Raw genomic sequence first — 17,759 nt, forward strand, 5'->3', positions numbered from 1 at the left:
CTACTAAGGAGATGTGACATCCAAGTCAACTCCAGACCCAAAGATGAAGATGAAAAAGGGAAGTGCAACTTTGGAAGGGCAGACCCTGCCTTTTGCTACCAGGAAATGGCAACCCACTCCAGTATTCTTGCCTGGAAAATCCCATGGATGGAGGAGCCTGGTAGGCAGCTCATGGGGTCACAAAGAGTCAGACATAACTGAGCGACTTCACTTTCTTTCCTTTTTTCTCCATGCTGTCTGTGTCCTCTTCTTACACTGAAGCTTTTATGGCAACTCATCTCTCATCCCAGACTTGTCAGTAGTGGGGAGTGGAGTGAGAACTCAGCCTGAAAAACAGTGAGGCAGGCTCAGGTTCCAATTCTGTCACTGAGCATGTAAGTCATATGTAGCAAGCCACTTCTTTGGGTTTCTCTAGTCAGAAAAGCAAATGAGATTAATTATATTTTTGTTTTATTACATTTTCTATATGGTACATTACCCTGTTAAGTGTTTATTTTGTTTTCTTAGGTATATTTAAATTTCTAAAGCTTGTCAAAGCTACTGGTTCTAGTGGGGAAAGAATGGAATGATCTCCTGGTCTCCTTAATCCCTGTTCTTATTTTCCTTCATTCTTCAGAGGTCTGAGTTGTTTTGGTTCTCCAGACTGAAGGCAACCTATGATCCCATCAGGGTTACTGGAGATTTTTAAATCTGTGAGTTGCCCTATCGTTAGAAACAGTAGACCTCAGGTTGGCTTGGCAGAGGGTGTGGTGAGAGGGCCTGCTTATTTTTTAAATATAACTTTTTATTTGTTTATTTTTATTTCATTTGTTGGCTATGCTGTGTGGCCTGTGGGATCTTAGTTCCCCGACCAGGGATCGAACCTGGGCCCTTGGCAGTGAAAGCATGGATTCGTAACCACTGGGCCACGAGGGAATTCCCTTCATTATTAACAAATGAGGCATTCTGATGCTCACCCAGGGCTGAGAATCCTAATGGCTAAGTCAAGCTGGTTGAGCTCCCTTCTTCCTCCGCATCTACAGAAAACTGTGTGTCTTAGCTTGAGTCCTCTAGAAGGCAGATCCTGAGATGAGAAACTGATGCTAATACTTTTCTTGGAGGTACATGTCCAGGGAAGTGAAGGCAGGAGCAAAAGATAAGGAAGCAAGGTAAAATGGAATGTATTAGCCCTTTAGGTATTAGCACTTTATAACAAGCCAGAGCAGATTACTTAGTAGAATTATTAATTTTGTACACAGGGATACTCTAGAGGGTTTATGAGAAGAAACTTCATTCCAGAATAACTCACAGGATAGAAAAAGAAGGGGACATTTTTTTTTAAGCTCTCCCCTATCTCCCATTTCCAACTGGCCAAGTTTTACTGCATGGAGCTAACTGTCTTCTGGGCTGTGTCATCTGGGCCTTTCACCAAGTTCTCCAGAAGCTGATCCTGCCCCCCACAGTGTGGTGTTTTATTAAAATCCAGTAGTGATGGAACCTATGGAATCTAAGAAGATTAAAAAGGGTTGCATCCTAATATATATGGTCATAGACTATCCTTTCTGGAGAAGGCAATGGCACCCCACTCCAGTACTCTTGCCTGGAAAATCCCATGGACGGAGGAGCCTGGTAGACTGCAGTCCATGAGGTCGCTAAGAGTCAGACACGACTGAGCGACCTCACTTTCACTTTTCACTTTCATGCATTGGAGAAGGAAATGGCAACCCATTCCATTGTTCTTGCCTGGAGAATCCCAGGGACGGGGGAGCCTGGTGGGCTGCTGTCTATGAGTTCGCACAGAGTTGGACATGCCTGAAGCAACTTAGCAGCAGCAAACTATCCTTTCAGGAAAGATATCAGCCCAGGGCTTAAGCAGTTGTCCTGACAATATGCAAAAGCTGGTTAATTGATAGCACATGCATTAAAATCCATGAGAGATTTCCAGGAAATCCAACTCAAAAGAAAATGGCAATTTCTTGGATATTTCAACATATACATTTGGTGTTGGGTATTATTGAGAGTTTGACTTGGAACTTAACCAAGAATAATCTCAAGGTCTAAAGTGCCTTGCCATAGTGCCTGCAAGCAAAAATTTCAGGGAAATGCTACATTCAAAATAGGGCTTTGGGGTTTATTTAACTTGTCTACATACAGCTTGAAAGCTGTGTTTGAAATTTGTGCACACATGTAAATTGACATATAGCCCCAGGTCATTGGTACAACTGGGTCACTACAAAATAGACTTGCAAACTCCATATCTCCTTCTTCTCTTTAACTTGAAGTGAAATATTTGACCTTCTCTGTTTAACTTTAAGACAGCCCCATTTATTCCATCTGTGTACAATTTTAACCCCAGTGTGCTCAAGACAGGGTCCAACCATCACAAAAATGAGTCAGGCCTTTCTCCAATGACCTGTGAATATTCTATGCTCCTCTTTTCTCTCCCTGTTCGCCCATTTAAAAAAAAAAAAAGGATGGGTTGGAAAGTGAGTAACCTGACACTAATAAAATCTTCTGCCCTGGTAGCCCAGGATGATAGACGTTTGAAACTCTGTGGAGTTAACTCAATATCCTTCCACATATTAGGTGAGTACTCCATCTTATCTAACCCTGCAGCTCATTGCTGGACTCTCTCAAAAAATACAGGGAGAGAAAAGATAACTAAATCTTTGTGCTAATTGGAAATATAAGTCAAAGTAAGTATCAAACATTGCATTATAATGGCATAAAGATTAGGTAGAATCATGTCAGAAGTAAGTAGCCCATGAATTGCAAAAGAATGAGTCATAAAAGAAGAGCCCTCTTTCTCACTGCTTTTGGAGATATGTTTATTTTGCAATTAACCATGGGCTAAGGTGTCTTTCTAAAATCTTGTCCTGTGACTTCAGAATTTAGTCTTACACTGGACTCATTTTTATATACATTTTTATAGCCTATATTCCATTGAACTGTCAGAACAAATCTTTTAAAAGAATGAGGCAGATCTTGATGATCATGACATCTCAACACTCTAGTGACTTCCCATCACATTTAGAATAAATTCCAAAGTTGAAGGCTTACAAGGTCCTACTTGACCCGGACCTTAGCTATCTCACAGATTTGAACCTCCGGCTGCCTCCCACCCTCTGTGCTGCAGCCACCCTGACTCCAGGGTGAGGAATAAAGGACATAAATTAGTGGATATGGAAAGAAGTAGTTTTGGGATATAGTTTAGATTGTAATGTAGACAGGTCTTGTTGGTAGATTAAATATGAGAGTTGAAGAGAAAGAGGAATACAGAATTATTTTCGGTCATAATGGATACCATAAACATTAGCTCTTAACTCTGAATATTATCAAATATTAACAATAACAGGATAAATGATAACACATGAAAATGTGGCAGTGATAATCTTGCTTTAGCTTGCATGTTAGGTGCCCATATTAGGTCAGAGTTTAGTGTTCTCATCTTTTCCTGTGAGTCAATAGTTCTCCAATGGAGAACGAGACTTCTTCTCTTCGGAAGAACTGCCACTCTTCAATCACATGTTTCTAGCACTTTTAAGACTTCTTGAAGTTGATTCCAATACCATAGCCAAAGGAGTCTCTTATTCATTTAAAATTGAGGGGATCTTCATTTTAACAAGATCCCATATCCTTACAGGTTCTAAGCCTAAAGATTACAGTTTTAATAGGTTTCCTTGGAATTGTGTATCTGGTCGGGTCTATTAAAAGTTGAACTTGAGTTACCTCCACTCCACCTTAACAGAGAAACTAAGCATCTCTCAGATGCTGAAGATAACAAACATTTAACAGAGAGGCCTGTAGGTGATGAATGAGATTGAGTTCCCTGTGGGAAATGGGTCCATTTTCAGACCTTGCAGGAAGTGTATACATCAGCACGCATAAGTCTTTTGATTCACTGGGAGAAGACTGCTCAGACCCAGACAGCTGGTATATTCATATGCTGCTGCTTCAGGAGGATAAACTAGTCTCCCAGAACCTGTGGGGCAGGCCGCTCTCCATCTTCCTCTGGGAGATGAAAACTGTCTTACCCACTTTTATTTGTTCTATCTTTTTGACAGGCTTTCTCAGGAATACAGTGAAATGCCAGGTCTGAAGAGACAAAGATAAAAAAAACAAGCATTCCTATAGTCTTTTTTCTGTCCCAAACTTCATTAAGCCTGAAAAGATTTCCAGGGTCACTTTTTTTTTTTATCACTTTCAAAACCAAAAAAAAATTTTTTTTGTTTTGTTTTAATCTCCAATTTTAAATAAAGCCAAATCTCTAGTTGCTTTAAAGCCCCTTTTCTGAGAATGGGCCTTGGCCATCCCCAGTTCAGTCCCCACCTAGGGAATGTGTCACATTCACAAATTTAAATTCAATTTACTGCATTCACATGAAAGGGGACTGAATTTCTAAGCCCAATGATGGGAGTGACATTCAATACAAGATTGTGTAGCACGTTAAAGAACTTTCCTTTTATTAGTGGCTCCATAATCACATTAACTTCAACCGAAAATTTAAAGTAATTCTTTCCCTAGAGGCCCGAGCGGTAATAATTGTAGAAATCTGTGGAAAAGGATAAATACAATTCAATAATTATATTGATAAATAAAATGAAAGTCAACTAATTGTGTCATTCACTCAGAAGCTCGCCTCGGCTGTTGCCGGCTTTATGCTCCGCTGGCTGCTAAACTTTTCTGTCACACTTCAATAAATTTAATTGTGCAGAATAAATGAGCTAATTTTTGAAGTCACAGGCTCTGTTTGCAAGATAAGGGTGGTGATTTATTGACCTCTTCCAGCGCTGTAAGAGCGTCACCCTCCTTTGCAACTGACAACCAGGCATCAGCAGTCTCCTCCCTGAGAGTTCTTGCTTAGGCCCATCTGAGCTTGCCCTCTTCCGTCTCATCTTCTAATCACTGAGTGCCTATCTGAAGAGTCTGGCAGGCCCTGCTTTCTGCTGGTTGCAGAAGAAAATTCTGTGGTTTCTATTGTAGCACTTCAGGGGGTGATGAAGTCTTCCATTTCTGCAGCTGTCAAAATCCACCATTCAGATTGTTCAACTGAAACCCCAGGCTGTGGACTTGTACCTTCCAGTGCCCCCAAGCCAAATCCAGTGGCTCTGTTGGTGTGACCTTGATGATGGAGACAACAGCTTATATTCTTGGACTTAAGAGTCCAAGGCACACTGATGTCACACCAGATCACAACTGCTGATAAAATACAAATTTTCAAAATGAGACCACTTCTTGAATTTTGGTTTGCTATATGACAACAGAGGTATGACTCTTCGAAATTTCAAGAATTATTTGAAGAAGCAAAACAGAACCTGTAACATAGAGAATATGCCTTAAACCACATGCCTTAGTGTCTGAAGTAGCTTTTTCATCTCTTTCCCCCTGCATTATGTCCAGTTTATTTTAACAACTGATGAAATCCCATATTCAGTTCAGTTCAGTTCAGTTCAGCCCTTCAGTCATATCCAACTCTTTGTGACCCCATGAATTGCAGCACGCCAGGCCTCCCTGTCCATCACCAACTCCCGGAGTTTACCCAAACTCATGTCCATTGAGTCGGTGATGCCATCCAGCCATCTCATCCTCTGTTGTCCCCTTCTCCTCCTGCCCCCAATCTCTCCTGGCATCAGGGTATTTTCCAATGAGTCAACTCTTCACATGAGGTGGCCAAAGTATTGGAGTTTCAGCTTCAGCATCAGTCCTTCCAATGAACACCCAGGACTGATCTTTAGGATGGACTGGTTGGATCTCCTTGCAATCCAAGGGACTCTCAAGAGTCTTCAACACCACAGTTCAAAAGCATCAATTCTTCAGCGCTCAGCTTTCTTCACAGTCCAACTCTCACATCCATACATGACTACTGGAAAAACCATAGCCTTGACTAGACGGACCTTTTTTGGCCCCGGATTTTTGATATATACCAAAGAGCTTGTATTATCTATGCTTTCTCAGTGTCCAGCTTCTAATGAAGTGCCTGAAATTAGTAAGTGTTCAGTCAAATAGTTGTTGAATTAACGTATTAATTGATTAATGAATGAATCACACTGATATAAAGCTATCAGATTGAAAGGAATATATGTGGATATATTTCAGCCTGTTATGGGACAATTTGGGAAACGTGCAGTTTTAAACAAGAATTATGGCACATTGATTTCTAAGTAGTGGGGCCAAATGAAAATTTATTCGAATTCCTTAATGGGGGAGTAGAAAAGTAACTTTTTTTTTTAATAGAGCAAGTTTTATCAATAGTTTTAGGCATCTAAATGGTGCACACAAAGACAATATGACTCACATCATAATACAACCATTTATCTACCGGAGAGGGTCCCACAGACAGATGCCCCAGACCCGGATGTCACCCACCAGCTCAGGGTGGGCTCTGTGTCTGCCTCTCCTGGATTTAAGAATAGTGATGGGATTTATCAGCATTAAAATTCAGGGCTCCTGGGATGATGACTTCAATCATGTGATTAGGAAAGATCACAATTTATTCCTGGGCAAAAAAGCTCGTAAAATGTGAACGTGAGTGTATAGGTGTGTCCATTAACTTGCTGTCTTGAAGATGAGGAAGGCAAATGGACTCCTTTTTAAACTTTCTTCTAACTATCATTTTATTATTCAACCTTGCTTCCTCCCAAATCAGCTCCTTGAAGTCTGAGAACTCGTCTTGGGGAAGGGAAGAGCTGGCGGCCTAGCTCTTAATGAAGACAAGGTGACTGCACTGTCCTGAGCTCAGCAGTCCCTTTAGGAAAGAGTCTCCAGGTGTTTGCCTGCAGGAAGTCATAAAGTCAATGCAAATCGAGACACATTCCCCACAGGCAGAACAGAACTTCCATACACAGGGTGCTCTGGCTGTCATTGTTACCGTCTTTGTTGCCATAAACGATCATTTATTGATAATGGCACTTGAAGAAAGAGCCCTTGAGTAGGTATTAGATTTTAGTTACCTGGTGTATCTGCCAAGAACATAGGTTGTCCTCATAGTATTGACTCTGCCTGGTTTGCCTCACATGAAAATATCTACCTTAAACTAGAAGTGAAAGAAAAACTAGGATTTTTTCAATGCTGCTTTCCTTATTCCTGCCAAAGTGTTTATTGAATCCCTAACTAAAACCATTTGTGCTCTTGAACTTTCCTCCTGGAAAAAAAAAATAGTGATTATTGTTTCTTTCTAAGAGGGACACAAAGAGGGATTACCACGGGAAATCCACAGAGGCTTTAGAAGACGAGCTTGTGTTGAGATAGAAGCCAGAAGCCCACTTAGCCAACGGCCTCCACGGGACCTGGCACAGAGATGGGTAGAAGACAGTAAATGCTACAGAACCCCCATGCGAAGAGGAGAATTTGGCATTTGTCCTTCTAAACCCTGCATCCCAATTCTTAAGCCCCAAGTGCTTAAGAATTCTGTGAGCCATTGCCTGTGGCGGTGACACTGATTTGTATCTGGGTATGAACTTAAATGAAAACATGAATTGAACTCATTACATGAGGAAGGAAACACTGCCAAATTTAACAGGATGAAATTCCAGCAGGGTGTCAGGTTTTATGGGGCGGTAGTGAAATACCTCATAGAAAGGTTTCCAGTTCATAAAACGCTTTCAAAACATGCTCAGCTCTTTTAAGTTGAGGGGACATTATCATTTCTATCTATAGCATTTCTCTGCAAATTGAACTCAAATATCCTTTGGGCTGGCTACACAGAGAGCAGAAGGAAGACATGGAAGAAACTTGAACTAGAGATTGCGTCCTTGAAAAGGTTTCCTTCAGGTGGAATTATGTGAGAACAAATGACATCAGAAACTAGTGTGTCAGTATACTTCTGCCAGCTCCATATGGTCCGACTCATTTTCACAGGTATTTAATTAATTCAACAAATATTTAGTGAGCTCCTCTCACGTGTGGGTACTGTTCTAGGCATTGGAGGTACAGTGGTCAGTTAGACGAATCTACCCTCACAGTACCTACATTACAGAAGGAGAAGAAAACAACAAATAAATGATCAGAAGATATATTGTAAAAGTCAGGAAGTGATCCCTGTGATTAAGACAATGGGATCGAGGGTGTGGGGTGACATTTTACCTTGTGTGCTTTGCAAAGGCCACTTCGACATGGTGACATTTGAACAGAAGCTTAAATGAAGTGACCTGTTGAATCCAGAAAACTAATTGTTTGAAAGGAGGTGGGTCAGCATCAGCTGGTTAAAGGGTTGGGAAGTTATTTTGGTTCAAAGATGTCCAGTGTAAATAACCACAAGACAGACCCTCTTCTCTCTGTCAGTGGGAATTTGGATACAGCCTTGCATGTTGCTTTGGGAATTTTCTGGTGCATCTGGTAGAGTAACCAGTATGTGTTCTGCATCTTCTGTCTTGACCTTCTTTCACTTGCTAGCAAGAAGCAAAAGCTGTAGGGAGTGGCATGAAGAAATGTAAAAGAATTTTATGTCTTTCAGCCTGGGCAGAAGTTGACAGAGAAAAGGAGCTAGCAGTCAGGAAAAAAAAAAAAAGATATGAGGGAAAAAAAGGCAAACTCCAACTGAAATTCTCTTCTTGGTTTTCTGTCTTTGTATATAGCTTTCTCACTAGCCTTATTAAAAAGTAAATATCTCTGCAAATTTAATTTAATTTTCCTTCAGCAAATACAAATAAGGCTTATTAAAATGTCTTTCCCTTCTGCAAGGTGCAAACTCCACGTTAGCAGATTTGAAAGCTCTCACATAATTCAGATGGCAATGGAGGCTTTAACTAGGCCAACATCAACATACAAACCAAGAATCCTTCACGTGTGGAACACTTGCTTAGAATGAAATTGAGTACGTTTGCCAAACCTGACTACGAATGGTTTATTTAGAAGTAAAGAATATGAAAAATACAAAATGATTTTCAAAGATAGTACCTTGATGATTATCGACTTTTACTCCTAAATTCCTGATTCATTTAAATAGCAAGATGATGCTACATAATTCAAAGTTTCTGTATCTTGGAAGGGTATATTGTCTAAACTAAAGTTCAGTTTCATTTCTAAGAAGAAAACTAGGAGATAGGGCTTGCATGTGTATGAAGGTGTAGTAATGTGTTTTTAGTGATATACTACTACACGGGGCCAAGTCTAGGGTTGCGTTGTCTAGAAAACATCCCATCTGAACCTTAAGGTTGAGAATATAATATTTAGGTAACTAGTTTTGGTCCAGGTGCTCTTCTGCCTGTGGTAAGCCTTGCATGTGAACTCGCTTATATACCTTCTCAGTTCTAGAGAAGGAAAGAAGTCGACGGGGGTACAGATGCATGCATGCATGCTAAGTTGCTTTGCTCATGTCCAACTCTTTGCAACCCTATGTACCGAACCCTGTCAGGCTCCTCTGTCCATGGGATTCTCCAGGCAAGAATATTGGAGTGGATTGCTATGCCCTCCTCCAGGGGATCTTCCTCCAGGGGATCCCTGACCAGGGATCAAACCCATGTCTCTTGTATCTCTTGCACTGGTAGGCAGGTTTTTTACCACTAGCGCCGTCTGGGAAGCCCAGGGGTATAGAGCTGGATGATAAATGGCAAAATACGAGGCAGGGTAATGATACCTTGTGTTAAGAGCACCACTTTTTTGTCCTATGTACTTGGGTTTTAGGCTTGGTTCTTCAGGTCCAAATGTAATTCTGGGAAAGTTTCTCAAATTCTCTAAACCTCAGTTTCATCTTCTGTAAACCCAAAATGCTTAAGGGGCCACAGATGATCATAAGGAATGCCTAGGAAACCTGGTTTTCTGATTCTAAGTTTAATATCTAATATATTACCTTCTACATAAGAATTGATAAATAATTAATAATCATGCATAAGGCTTTCTCCATTGCTCATTTAAATTAATACTGCCAAAGAGCTCAAATATAATTAATGAGTTAAACCTTCATTTGGTCCATCTTCAAGACTTTTGCTCAGTAAATTTTTGTTGAATAAATATTAGAAAAGTAATTGCTTAATTAATTATTTCCTGAGCAGTCATGACTGACCATCCAGTGCTATCACCTTTGAAAATTGGCTCTCTGATAACCTAACTTGGGGGTGGTTAAGAGCTTAGAATTAGCACCCCAACAGAGTCTCTCACCCCTCACCCTATCCAAATTTTTCCACCAGTTGTTCACTGATTCTAAAAACAGAACTGGCTACATAATTTGCAAGGTCAGTGTGAAATGACAAAGTAGGGCCCCTTGTCCAAAAAGTATCAAGAATTTCAAGAAGCAACAGTAGAGAGTTAAACCAAGCCCAGGAACTTTCTGAGCTTGGAGCCCTGCATGAGTGAACGGATTGTAGGCCCATAAAGCCATTTAGGTCTAAAGAGATGGATGTTCACTTTAGTACCTTGAAAATGTATCCCAGAATAGACAGTGATAAAGCTTACTTATTTAACAGCATCAAAGAAAAAGCTGGAAGAGAGTACATAAAGTGGCTTATGAGTAAATGTGAACCAGTCTCAAGTTGGGAATCAGATTCATCTGTTTTGGTGTTTTTTTGTTTTGTTTTTTTCATCTGTTTTTATTTTTAATGTGGCTCATAAAAATTTTTTTTAAATTGGAGTTTAATTGCTTTACAGTGTTGTGTTGGTTTCTGCCATACAACATGAATCAACCATAATTATACATATCCCCCCTATCTTGCACCTCCCTCTCACACCCCCCCGCCCCCTGGTCCCACCCCTCTGGGTCATCACGGAGCACCAGGCTGAGCTCTGTTTTATACACACAGCACCAGGTTGGAAGGGGAAGTAGTAAGACTGACATTTAAAATAATTATAGGAGTGAATACCATGATAGAAGGGTTATTTCTAGTCTCAAAATTTTGCAAGAGACCAAGTTTAAAAAGCCAGGTTTGGTTTTATTTTAATATGTTTAGTGACATGAATACTAGCTCTATCTCTGCATCCACATATTTTATGGATTTGCTTGTTTTTGTGTTTATTATCCCAGGGGAATTTCTTCAGCAGTAACTAAAGTCAATGAAGAAAGTAAAGGACTTGCAAAAGTTTCCTAGCTGATTCTGCCAACTGAAATAGTTTTATTATGCTGTTCTTGTGGACAGAATGAGTCTCAAAACTGAAATCAATTCAATGTAAGTTTGTGTGCATTCATGTAATCACACCACACACACATACACACACACCCTCATCAGCAAATTATTTGAAACATAAATGAAATTGATATAGAATTTGGAACATGAAACAGATTAGTATGCTCTGCGCTACCAGAGTATATCCTAAAAGTAAGCAGGCAAGTCCAGCAAAACCTGGAGACCTTGAAAGGCCACCAATACACACAGAAGGCTGAAGCTGTCTTTTTTTTTTTTTTTCTTTTCTTCCCCTCACATTAAGTCCAATAGCAACTAATCCTGAGGAACTAAAAATATACGAGGTGTACAGTAACCCCCTTCTTTGGCTCTCTCTGTAATGTATACAGATCTGACTGATAAAAGGCTCAATTCACTCAGCAGAGAGCTGGCTTCTGTCTGATGGAATTTCACCATGGAGTTTGCACAAGGAGAGCAGTTGGAGCCTTTATATCTCTCATCCTTCTCGGTGGGAGACACAGCCTTATGAATCTGAGTGATAGCAATGAGCAGTCTGGGACATGTTGGTCGCTGTGTCTGCAGGCATCTGACGAGAGGAGGATATGATTGCAGCAATGTGTTTGGGAAGTCTGGCTTTCTCCCTCAAAGCCCTCTTTATTCTACGGTTACCTGGCGTTGCATAAGAGCCAAGCAGGCAAATTAAATTCCTTCTATTCAGCCTTGCTGAGAGGTGAAAAAACTCCTCTCTCAGTTGGCGATGTTTATCACTGGCTCTGTCCTTCCTGCATGGCAGGCTGTTGGGCATTCCAATAGCCAGGCTGGTCAAGAGTGATGCCTTTCGTTTTTATTTATATGTTGGTTCCTTTTTAATTCTTTCAGAATTGTCCAAATCCATCTGAGGCCCTGTGTCTGTATAAACTGATTTCCATGGCTGCTCCTCCATGTAAGACTTTGCCATTCTCTGCCTCCAAAAGGACTTGGATCTAGGATGACCATAGCATCAGGTATTTCTCAGAGATTTTTACACTATTTCTTACTCCTTGTATTTAGAGTTATTCAAATAATTGTCTTATTATCTTTGAAACCAGGAACCTTGTAACCACTGTACATTTTCTGTGTGTTCATCATTTTGATCAGTTTCAATACGTTGTGTTTTGATGTGTTCTTATGATGGCCATGTTGAGATACAGACTCGTCAGAGTGCAATTATGTTCACCAAAAGAAGACGGATTTTTAAATTAGCTCAGGTCACTGGTTTGTTTGTAGTTTTTTCCCAGGAGCTATGGCTAAGTGGATGAGAAAGCTACAGATTATCTGGCAGGAGTCTGTTTCTTGTATGTTTCACAGGTTGATAGTGTATAGTGGACTTTACTGTCTGAGCCACAAGGAGTTCCTGCAATGCAGGAGGCCGGGGTTCCATCCCTGGTTGGAGATGATCCCCTGGAAAAGGATATGGCTACTCAGTCCAGTATTATTGCCTGGAGAAGTCCATGGACAGAGGAGCCTGGTCGGCTACAATGCATGGGCTACAATCCAAAGAGTCAGACACGACTGAGCAATTGAGCGATTAACACTTTCACTTCAGAACATCTTTAAATTTCCATACAATACCAAGATGCTTTACTTCTGTAAGTTTTCCTTACTTTTTGTATAATTAATTTCAAAGAATTCAATTCCAAATATAAGAAGTGAAATAATCAACATTCTTAAAAACTGCACTGAATCTCAAGGGACCTGAAGATTACTTCAAAACTATGAGCATTGACCCAATAAAGCTACATAATAAATTTAAACAGTATTCTCTAGAGTTCCCTTGTATTCTGCAGTTTTGTGATTCCATAAAACCAGCTTTTGTGATGCTAAACATCACTAAAATTATTTAAAAGTCGCACTGGGTACAAGAGGAAAGGAAAGCTTTCTGAACCAGCAACAATGAGAGCTGTAGCCATGAAATCAAAATATTAAGTGAAGGTTTGACAAGATCTCTCTCCAAATTTTGTTGGGTCTCTTCTCAAAGATTACAAAGCAGGGAGAAGCTATAGTAATATATGCTGTGTTATATAGTAATGCATACTGATATATATTCAATGGGAACATATTCTCTAAACCAAGGAATCTGCTATCCCAGTCAACTCATGTTGAGTACGTCATTCTCCATTTCTCCAAATATACATACACACATATATATATGTTGGAGAAGGAAATGGCAACCCACTCCAGTATTCTTGCCTGGGAAATCCCATGGACAGAGAACCTGGCGGGCTGAAGTCCATGGGGTTGCAAAGAGTCGGACAAGACTGAGCATGCACACACACACACACACATATATATATATACTGGATTCTTTCTCTCTTTAAATATACAACATATAGATATTTAAAGAGAGACAGAGGTGTGCTCTCTGTTAGTTTTTATGGTTGTGTAGAGGAAGAAAAAGGTTTCCTTGACCCTGTTAGTGTCTCTGGCTGTGCCTGAAAATTAAAGTGACAAAGACAGATTAACAAGAGGAAAGCATACAGATTTTTTCCTCCAGATTTATTTCATATGAATGTTATGTGACATGGGAGTCTTCATAGGAAATGAAAACAGACCTTCTGGTGTATGCTAAGTTTGAAAAGTGGAGAGTCACGAGAAATGTGGTAGGACAAAGGGTATATAAGTGCAGGAAACCGGGGGAAACTTAGCAAGATCTGTTTGTTTGGCTTCCCTTTGTCTTCAGAGAGAGGGATTTTCCTTTCTTCCAGGTATAGAGAAGGCATGTCTCACAAGAGGGTTTTCTGATCTGTTTCAGGGGAGAAGGGCAGAGTGATTCTTCTGCTTTTCCTGTTTTCTCAGAAGTCCTCCAGCTTAAAATAGTCAATAGGCCAAGGTTCCGTGTTTTTGGGTAGTGTGTCCCGAGCGTGTTCATTCCTCCATCTGAAACTTCCCTGAGAAGTTTCACAGTCCAGACACTGAGTTAGCGAATGGTCTCGTAATCTCTGTACTAATCTCTTAGTGCTGGGCACTTCCATGGAAACAAAAGAAAAAGGTTAATGGCTAGAACAAACTAGCCATTTTGAGTCCTGAAGCAATTTCTAGATGTTAGGCTCCAAGTGTGATCTTCAGGAGTGAGGGCAGGGGGTGGCAGTCTTGCGGATTTTCCTGGTTTGGAGTTGGAATGTCTCTGGGGATGTTGTCATTTGCTCCAGTAAACTCTCTGAGTGGCCCACACAACAATAGGCCTAAAAGTTGTCCAAACATGAGCTGTCGTAAAGATTTCTCTGAGGTTTATATCAAGTCGTCCAACTTCAGCTTGCAGGGCCCCAGGAAAAAGGGTAGTTTTAATTTTTAGTGACTTCAAGTCAGAAGGGTGAGAGAAAAATTGGAAATACTGGTTTTGGGGAGAGGCTGCTAGATATAGGAAGAAACTAGAATTCAGGATCCAGTTCAGTTACAAGTAAGTAACAAGATCTGAAAGACCATGTATAGCATTAGAATTTAATACCCGCAAGAGTGTGCTACAGTTTTCCGTCAAATATACATATGTATTTTGTCTACTCACCTCCATTTCTATCAAAGATAATCGAAGACTAATTTCTTTTCAGTATAAATTGAATGTTATGAAACCCGGCCTGATTATTTACTTAGGTGCAGCAAAAACAGTGAACTCTCCTTTGCTGGAACAAAAGTTCCAGCATGAGGAATCTCAGTTTAGACTTTTAAAGTAAAAAAAAAAAAATATTACTCTATTTAGAATTTAATTTGGGGAAGCTGTCAAGAATGTCGAAAAGTATGTATATCTGACTAAACAGAATCATATAATATAAAATAAAACTTAACTACCTATTTAACCAAAGTGACACTATAAAACTAAAGATAAATATTGGTTATATGACTGTTAAAAACAAAAGTCTTTAACTCTTTAATGTTGAAAATATTCGGTTTTCTTAAGTAATCAAAGGTCTGATAAAGACAGTGTGAATTTAACTTTACCAACTCAATCACACATAAAATTTCTTTTCCACAACTGTCTACAATTTTTAAAAATCTATCTAATTTTTGTCTTCTGTGTTTTTTCATTCTGTATCAATCTTTCTGCTTCAGCTCAAGATGATTCTATTCCCCTTAAATGTGTCCTTTGAACATTCCTCAGCAAAAATACATCTTCCTTTCCTTTACAGATGATAATTTATTCTTATTATTTTTCATAGTTTTATTTATATATATTCATTAGAATTTTTAACCATGAGTAATTTTTCTTTTCAGTGAAAACTAAGAAGTAAGCAACTGGGAACTATCTTCCATGTACTATAATTTTATAGTAAATTTATAAATATATCCTTTCATAATTTCTAAAGGCATATGTGTTTTCAGAGTAAAATTTCTCATGTTCATTAACTGGTCCAATAAATCTACCTTCTCTATACCACATAAACACAAGATGCCGAAAGTAGATAAACAAACTTTTGTTCAGCAATTAATGTTCTATCTCATGTTGAAATAACCTATACATTCAATGAATATTCACCATTTAATTTAACTTTCTATAGCTTTAAGGCTTTCAGTTATCAAACCGATCTTTGGAACTACTTTTAAGTAAACATACTTAAACATAATTAATGTTGAAAAGTTCATTTGCAAACTTTTATCCCACAGACATCTATTTAATTCACATGTTCTTAATTATACTTGAATTGCTTGTGAAAATTTCACGAGACAAATAACAAAGCTAGCCATTATTTTAAGTTATTTTTCTTGTTGATAAAGCAGGCAAGTATAAAAATATCACCAAGACAAAGACTCCAGAAAGTTAAAAATATGGTTCTTCCTTTCCGGGGTTTTTTTTTTTTTTTTTTAACTGCCATGCTTGACATGCATCAAACAGTTAACTTTTTTTTGCACATTTGTTTCTTAAGTTGGATTTATAGTTTTATAATTTTAAATGTTTAGTAGACATAACATAAGCTTATTTGACTGGCAAACCTAGGTAGAAAGTAAATTGTATCTCTGCTTTATCTTTAATGCTGACAACACTGAAGAAATGCCTGTTTTAATTTTACCAACAATTTAAAAACTAGTTTTATTTATCAAAGAGTATCCCAGCTCATGCAAACTTCAAAACATGCCTGGGTCAAAGTTTGTATTTCTGAGAGTTTTAGAAATCCTTAATTTATGTGAGTGTTCATTTGTATCTAAGCCAACTTGAATAGGACTCCTTTAAGTGATTCAATAAATAATTTTTTAATATCATTTAGAGGTAGAAACTGTCATTTAATATATACATAGACATATGTATAATATTAAACATAAACATACAGACAGTTGCATGGAGACCTTGTAGCTTTTGTTTTAAAACTTTATCTATGTGTCAGATAATTAATATCTGAAATCTAGTGTGTAATATTAATTTAATATTTTCCCTTTTTTCCCTTGAATGGAGGACAGTTCTATTTCCAATGTCCTCGGCTTTTAGAATTTTGAGATAAATAGGTGAGGTTTGGGGATTAGTAAAGCTAGGTGGGCTTTGAATTGCTCTCAGAGCCACACTTCTGGTTTTGTAAAGACTCAATTTATAGAACAGGGACAGTTGTTTATATCTTCAAAGAACTGGGTCACAGCCTGACACAGCCTGTAACTTACCAATTTGCTTCTCTATATCAGGGAGAAGATTTCCAACTAAAAGGAAAACCAATAATATTTATAATTACCTAGATTTAAGAGTCTTCTGAGGCTTCCCAGGTTGGTACTAGTGGTAAAGAACCCACTTGCCACTGCAGGTAGGTGTAATAGATAAGGGTTAGATCCCTGGCTGGGGAATCCTCTGGAGGAGGGCATGGCAACCCATTCCAGTATTCTTGCCTAGAGAATCCCATGGACAGAGGAGCCTGGCAGGCTGCAGTGCATATGGTTGCACAGAGTTGGGTATTACTGAAGTGATTTAGCATGCATGCGTGCATGCAAGCTTCTTCTGAAACCTGTCAGAGTAATTTTGAATTCTATGTCATAGTTGAATTATATGATATCTTTTCATTCATAAAATAGAAACCACCCAGTTAAGTTGGTTCTATCATCCCAATTTCATATGAGAGTAATGAAATGGTAAATGAATTGTTAAAATCACACATTTAAAACATGACCACCTTTACATGTTTAAAGCAGCATGTGTGACTGCACAACGCAAGAACTTTCCACTCTATTTGGCAGTACAAGTATCTTCTCCATTCTCATTTCATAGGTCACCATCTCCATAATCTCTCAGAATTAATAACCCAAAGCCTCTTTTCTCTCTTGCTTGCCATATTAAATCAGTCATCATATCCTATTAATGTTTCCCTAATGTTTTTACTTGGCTTCCGGTTCTTTTTACTGCCAAAATCAAATCCAGGCCCTGCCCATTTTACCTGTTGCCTATAGAAATAACCTCCTACACTGTCTCTTCCTTGTCCCCTCTCTTCATTAACTCAATTGCAGTTCTAAAGCAACTCTTCAGCTTGTGGATCCCCTATTTCATCACTTCCTCACCTTCTCATTGCTAAAGGAAGTGTTATGGACCTAATCATGTAAACCCTTCCCCCGCCCCAACTCATATGTTGAAGCCCTACTTCCCTGGTGGCTCAGATGGTAAAGAATTTGCCTGCAATGCAGGAGACCTGGGTTTGATTGCTGGGTTGGGAAGATCCCCTGGAGAAGGGAATGGCAACCCACTCCCTTATTCTTACCTGGAGAACTCCATGGACAGGAGAGCCTGGT

General features: G+C 39.1%; 1 protein-coding gene and 1 long non-coding RNA gene across 17 annotated transcripts in view; one reads left to right on the forward strand and one right to left on the reverse strand.

Moving 5' to 3' along the window:
- Positions 1 to 17,759, reverse strand: part of LOC147347678 (uncharacterized) — a 302,519-nt gene that overhangs the window by 28,049 nt on the left and 256,711 nt on the right. The gene's annotated exons all lie outside the window — the stretch shown is intronic.
- Positions 11,302 to 17,759, forward strand: part of LOC147347679 (uncharacterized) — a 115,911-nt gene continuing 109,453 nt past the window's right edge. For all 13 annotated transcript variants that reach the window (XR_015152468.1, XR_015152469.1, XR_015152475.1 and 10 more), the window contains exon 1: positions 11,302 to 12,034. This is a non-coding gene — a long non-coding RNA (uncharacterized LOC147347679). The remainder of the gene's footprint in view (positions 12,035 to 17,759) is intronic.

The sequence above is a fragment of the Bos grunniens genome, chromosome 23 (assembly GCF_055505025.1).
Source record: "Bos grunniens cultivar Pamir isolate PY7600 chromosome 23, Bosgru_T2T1.0, whole genome shotgun sequence".
Taxonomy (NCBI): Eukaryota; Metazoa; Chordata; class Mammalia; order Artiodactyla; family Bovidae; genus Bos; species Bos grunniens.